The sequence below is a fragment of the Cyprinodon tularosa genome, unplaced genomic scaffold (genome assembly GCF_016077235.1).
Source record: "Cyprinodon tularosa strain WSP-4 unplaced genomic scaffold, ASM1607723v1 ctg877, whole genome shotgun sequence".
NCBI lineage: Eukaryota > Metazoa > Chordata > Actinopteri > Cyprinodontiformes > Cyprinodontidae > Cyprinodon > Cyprinodon tularosa.
In genome coordinates, this window is record NW_024039648.1 from 559,665 (window position 1) to 564,967 (window position 5,303).

The following is a 5,303-nucleotide window of genomic DNA, read 5'->3' on the forward strand; positions in this document are numbered from 1 at the left end:
CATGTAAAGTTTTAACCATAGAAAAAAATGCTCAATAGTGGTTGTGGAGAGCCGGAGAGGCACACCCCCCAGAGCACTGAGTCCAGCGCCGGGAGACCCAAAGCCCCAGGCGCCCAAGGGGACCCCAGAAGCGAAGGCACCAAAAAAAAAAAAAAATAAATAAAAAATAAAAAAAATAAAAATTGGTTTATTCTAAATATTTCATCTAAAAAAAAAAAAAAAAAAAAAAAAAAGAAATAGGTTACAATTTATCTTCTAACCCGGGAGGCAGATATTGTGTAGCACTGGGGTTTAGTTCTACATGGTATAAAACCTGGACCACTCCCATGGAATCTGACTGGGGAAAGGAAAGACATTCAGAAGAACCTTCGGAACTGATTGGGCAAAGCAACACCGAGTACCCACCTACCAAAGTTTGGTTTTATGATAATATCAGCAGACACCATGAGAAACCACAACAGCTTATGCTTTTACACTCTCGCTTCTCGAGTCAGATGTGATAGCAGCAGCTACGCAGACATGCTCCGGTGATGCTGTGTTTATTTCCGTTCATTTTGCTCAGCACCTCCTGCTTTCTTCACGGCTATGTACCTCTAACATAAATACTATAATACCTCAAACCATATTACAGCAACTTGTTGTTTGCTCGGTTTCAAACGGTTGAAGTGAGAGCAGCAAAAGATGGATTCATGTGTTTCTGGACGTACACTGAATGAATGAATCTTTCAACTTTGAGAAATTATTAATTTGTGATTTTGTTTCAGATTGAAGAATTCAGCAAAGTCAAGCTAAGTTTGGTTTATCGGAAAAATTAGCAGCACAATGAATAAGTACTCTTGAAATACCTTCGTCAACAAGACGCGTTATTTTAAAGCTGGGATAGGTGGTGTGTTTGTTTGTGTGCGTGGCTGATAAAGCCTCTCAGACACTGTGGTTTAATAATTGATAATAAAGTATGTGGCCAGGGAGCTTCAGCTCAGTCAGTTCTATGGAGGATAGCAATGTGAAGAAAATGAGAGCAGAAGCTGATTGGACTGAGTGGAGCGTTGCCAAAAAAGCAAAGATAAAGACTGATGGGCTTATGATTGGTTCTGGAGATGGGACACAAATGAGAGGCTGGTGGGAAGTGAGGCAGCCAGGAAAATGAGTAATGATAACTCCATCCAGCAATAAGGACATTCACCTGCTGAGAGGATCATTGGCCTTTTGGTCTGCTCCACTGACTCATCCTCTCAGGCTCTTCTTCAGATTCACAGACACCAGATACAAACATAATGAAGAAATGGAAAACATACACGCCACATATTCAAATCTCTTTACTATATACATTTAATTGACTTATAACTAACAATGTAAGACAGAATTCATGAGTGAACATCTGCCAGCTAACATCTAACAGTCAAAAACTCTGAATGTAGGACCCAATATTCAAGACACGACAGAAAGTGGGAAGATTCAAAACGTCTAATAAATACCAGAGTAGAGGATCTGTGGATCTGCAGCAGCTGCGGGGGGAGGCAGGGCACCACCCATCACAGGCACTCTGGTTAGGGAGAGAAACAAAGGTAAGTGACCACGATAATCTGATGATTATCAGATGATTATTAGATTATTATTTAACAGTTCAGTCCGTTGTCTCAGAGCGAGGGAGGATCTGCCTGGCATCTTGGAGGTAGGACTGCCAACAAGATGCCAGGGCAGGGAAACAGTTTAGAGTTTAGAGGAAGCTTCTGAGATCCAGGAGTCTGCAGCCCGGTTTGGATCAGAACAGGAACAGACAGATCCAGGGCTCCAGGAATCCACAGAAAATTCAGGCAGGTTCAGGGTTCCATGAGTCCAGCAGCTAGTACAGGCAGAAACCTTTAGATTCAAACAGGCAGACTCAGTAGTTGAGAGGCAGAACAAGACACGACATCAGGGAAACTACGGAACTTTAAACTAGCTCCCTCCACTGAGCCAAAATAGAAACAGAGCACGCTCAGAGGAAGAGAGCCAGGATATGATCAGGAAACACCCTCTCTAACCACTTGCATCCAAGAACGAGCACATGAACATCTAAAAACTCAAACAGACAAACTAACATTGAATGATCTGGCCCTGACAGCTGGGCTGAACCTCATATAAAGCAGCGGGCGCAGGTGGATAAGATGAGTGGTGATTAGTAACTGGGCAGGTGAGTGAAATGATTAGTTACTGTAGGTCAGCTATCAGGGCAGTGATCATGGCAATGTTGGAGTTTGCTCCATCTATAAATAAACTCTTGTCAGTACAATGTCTATTTAAATATATCAAAGGCAGCCTGCTGCCTTTTAGTGTCATCATTAAATTAATTAAAAATAACTCCATATTCAGGCTTACTAGTGAAAAGTCTCTGTTGGAACCCCAGGGCAGACAGTATGGGGGGTCAGGTGGGAGCAGTCAAAATGGTCTATAGATTATGCAGAACAGGAATTGAAAAGTCAGTCCTTTGCAGGTCTCCACAGCAGTTTGCACCCCTTGGCCACCGTATTAAATAATTCCTACGACAATATGCAGAATTCATTTTCTATGTAATATTGGTTGCTTGCCGGCGCTAGTTTTAAAACTTGAAAGAAAGACACATCTCCATATGAAACCACTTCTAGTCATTATGCTCTTCTTTAAAAGAAAAATCCAGTTATATTCAGATTTCAAACTTCTGAAAGTTCTTTAAATAGTAAATGATTCCATCCTGTTCAATAAATGATCAGTGTTTTTAATTCAGAGTAATTTTCATGTGAATGTGCTTTACTGGAGGCATCCATGTTTGTCAAAGAACACTACTGCCACCCACTGGTTAGTGACGTCACGGTGCGGTATCGGCTGTTGATCAAGTCCCAGTGCTGTATCTGGTGTTTGTCACAACGCGCTATTATCCAAGTCATCTTGAAAACATTCTTCTTCCAAATGTTGGCTACATATTACGGGTTTTTTCTCTGGCCAGAAGTTCGATGGCAAATCCTCCCTCTTCAAGTTGGCGATCCAACGACCAACCCGTCCGTGGAGGATCAGGAATCAGAAAGGTGGAATAACTCTTTTTTTTCACTTTTACCCGATGTATTCCAGCATCCAGCTGCCATGCACGTGGGCATTGTCAGTTTCACTATAGCTCTGGTGAATTTCAATGGTGAAGTCCTCTGGAAATCTTCAATAATTGTTGTTGATTGCAGATGTGTCTAGTAGTTCCCATTGATTTAGCTTGGAAAGCGGGGAGAATGGCGCTAGGCTTACCGCACCGTGACGTCACTGCTGGAAGATGGCAGGAGGGAGGGGCTGCTATATTTGGGCAAAAATGGCCGCTCCCAGACTCAGTGATCACGAATGATTGTTTTTACTAATTGACGCTAAATTTATTAAATCACCGCGAACGTATTAGGTTTAGGCATAAATATTGATCCATTGATCAAACCTTGCCGACCGGACTTTTCCTTTAAACACATAGGGCATGCACTGTTGTAATGATTTTAGACTTTCTGAACTGGGTGAATGGGTCCACCTCTTTGTAATGGGGGTCCTTTGAATCAAGTTAATTATGAATTTGGGCTTGATTTTGATTGTTTAGATTGAATCTAATGGTTTTAATGGTAACAAAAAATATTTAGCATGATTTAATCCATTGGATTTATGGACATCTGTACTAGGAATGCAATGTTAATGAGACATTTTGGAATTTATTTGCAATTCCTTCAGAAGCACATTTGTGAGATCATAGAAGGATGTTGGATAAGTGGACCTTGCTCTTAGTATCCACTCTAATTCATCCCAAAGGTATTCTATTAGGTTGAGGTCTGAACTATTTGTAGACCAGTCAAACTCATCCATATCTACATGCTCTTTCATCCACGGCTTCATGGACTTTGATTCAGAATGGTGTAGGGCAATGGTGTAGTCTACATTATTGTAGTGGGTATACTGTGCTTAGAAATAAGCACGCCAGTAAGTGCAATGTAATTGACCATTTTTTTTATTTCTAAGCATATTTAACATTACTTAATTTCTCTGTTGCTTACATTTGAATCAATGAGCAACAAACTGTACTACAGTTGGCTTTGTATTGAAAAGACGTAGAATCTATAAAACAGTACAACAAAACATGCTTAAGTATCAAGTACTACATGTAAGTACAGAAGTACATTGCAGGTTAAAACTGTGTCAATAAATGTTCCAGACATGTTTGTTTTGAGGCTCCTTATGTTTCACTAGTCTTCTTGTTTCTGTTGCAGAGCGCTGGTTTCTTAACCATGTTGTCACATACTTCCTAGGTTCAAGAAGATTAACAGGAGGCCCATTTATACTAATTATCATGAGATGACTTATATTTGACAACAACAGAGAAGATCTTTTATCTGTACAGATATTGTTCATTAAGCTGAACCTACATGGAATGGTTTGCATGCAAGTGATCATTGGTTTAAGGTTTTCAGGCTCCCTGCTCTATCCTTTCTCTGCCTTGCAGCTATATTTGCTGTGATCAGTGGGAATAAAGTAGTTTTAATATGTTTATAAGTGGAAAAGTCCACCTGAAAACTTAATCAGTGCAGTCAGTTCATCCAGATTACCATCCTGCCTTGCAATATTATTTCTGTCGGAGCCGCTCAGACCCCCCCGTACCGGCGGTGCGCTGTCAGTAGGAATCCTTTTCAACAGCAGCCTCTGGCCCGGTTGCCTCCTCGCGGTTCGCTGCGGCGGCTGGAAGTGGTTTTCATGAATGTAATCCAAACTGCAGGCACCAGGATAGTAAAAGCAAAGACGCTTTGTCGGCAGATTTCAGCATTTTCAGTTAATTTAGGCGTTAATAAACTGTTTCAGAGGAGTGATCACAGCGCTTTGTATCATCAGCAGTGCTGTGTCTGACTCCCTGCCAGCTCCCAGATCAGCCTCTCTGATTGGTTGATGCGGCGCGTCGAGCAGCAAAAGTTCAATTTTTCCATCTCGAGCAGAAGCGCGTTTGCAGCGCGTCACGCGCGTCAGATGGTCAAAAGCGCTGCGGGACCTTTTGCTGCGCCTTGACGCGCGTCAAGGCTGCGTCCGGTGTGAACGCAGCATTATTGGGCACTTTTTAGTGGTTATACGGAAATTCACAAGCTTTTCTAGTGGGTATATGGCATATACCCGCGTATCACATAGACTACACCACTGGTGAAGGGGTATTCTTGGAGGAGGACTTTGTAAGTAAACGTGTGTAGGGTGAAGTGTGCCAGATGGGGTCATCAGTCTGAAGCTAAATACTGAATGTGTGATTTTCAGTGTTGTTTGTGGCTATTTTCCATGAGTAGAATATAAGT